The 1,544-nt window shown below is 35.9% G+C and overlaps 1 non-coding gene across 1 annotated transcript; it reads left to right on the plus strand.

Annotated features, from left to right (window-relative positions):
• Positions 1 to 1,066: 1,066 nt before the first annotated feature.
• Positions 1,067 to 1,139, plus strand: TRNAY-AUA (transfer RNA tyrosine (anticodon AUA)). Its single transcript has one exon. It is a non-coding gene; the product is annotated as a tRNA-Tyr (tRNA).
• Positions 1,140 to 1,544: the final 405 nt, after the last annotated feature.

A 1,544-nucleotide genomic window follows, 5' to 3' on the forward strand; every position in this document is an offset into this window, starting at 1 on the left:
ATATAAGTGACATACAGTACAGTATACATGTATGACATACAGCATAGTGATTTGACTTATATGCATCATATAATGATTAACACAGTAAGTTGAGTTAACATCCATCATCTCACATAGATACAAATATTTTTTTCCTTGTGATGAGGACTCTTAGGATTTACCCTCTTCACTTTCATAAATATTATACAACAGTGTTAACTATAGTCATCATGTTATACATTATAGCCCTAGTATTCACTTATTTTATAGATGGAAGTTTGTGCCTCTGACCACCTTCCTCAAATTCCCCTTTTCTCCAACTCCACACCTTTGATAATCACAAATCTGACATCTTTGTCTGAGCTTTGTGTTGTTGTTGTTTTAGATTCCACATATAGGTGAGGTCATTTAGTCTTTGTCTTTCTCTGTTTGATTTATTTCACTTAAGAAGTCATAATGACCCTGAAGCTCCATCCATATTGTCTCAAATGGCAATATTTCCTTATTTTGACTAAATAATATTTCATCATATACATATAGCACAATTTCTTTATCTACTTATCCATTGATGGACACTTAGATTGTTTCCACATCTTGACTACAGTAAATAATGCTGCTATGAACTTGAGGGTGCAGAAATATTTTCCACATAGGGTTTTGCTTTCTTTGAATTTATTCCAGAGGTAGAATTGCCATATCATATGATAGTTCTATTTTCAATTATTTTAGAATGCTCCATACTATTTTCTATGATAGTTTCACCAATTTACATTTCTAGCAAGAGTACACAAAGGTTTCCTTTTCTCCACATTTATTATTTTTTGCCTTTTTGATGCTAACCATTCTAACAGGCATGAGGCAATCTCATTATGGTTTTGATTTACTTTTCCCTAGTGATTTGTGATGTTGAGCATCTTTTCACGTATCTGTTGTCCTTATTAATCTTATGTCTATTTCCTCCATTATTGAAAGTGGATTATTGAAATCTCCAACTATTATGTTTAATTCCTCTCTTTATTTCAGTCAGTTTTGCTTTCTGTATTTTGGTCCTCTGTTATTAGGTGCATATATGCTTATAATTGTGACTTCCCAGGTGGCTCAGATGGTAAAAGCATCTGCCTATAATGCAGGAGACCTGGGTTCGATCCCTGGGTTGGGAAGATCCCCTGGAGAAGGAAATGACAACCTACTCCAGTACTCTTGCCTGGAAAATCCCATGGACGGAGGAGCCTGGCAGGCTACAGTCCATGGGGTCACAAAGAGCCGGACATGACTGAGCAGCTTCACTACACTACACTTTGCTTATAATTATTATATCTCTTCCCAGAGGGTTGACTCTTTTATCACTATAAAATGTCCCTCTTTGTCTCTAGTAATTTTTCTGTGTTAAAGTGTATTTTATCTGTTGTCAGTATAGCCACCTCAGCTTTCTTCAGTTCTTACAAGAAATAAATCTCTTTCCATCCTTCTATTTTCATTCCACTTGCGTCTTTAAAGAGTGCTTCCTCTGTGCTGTGCTTAGCTGCTCAGTCGTGTCCAACTGTTTGTGGCCTCATGGACTGTAA

Source organism: Dama dama, chromosome 33 (genome assembly GCF_033118175.1).
Source record: "Dama dama isolate Ldn47 chromosome 33, ASM3311817v1, whole genome shotgun sequence".
Lineage (NCBI taxonomy): Eukaryota > Metazoa > Chordata > Mammalia > Artiodactyla > Cervidae > Dama > Dama dama.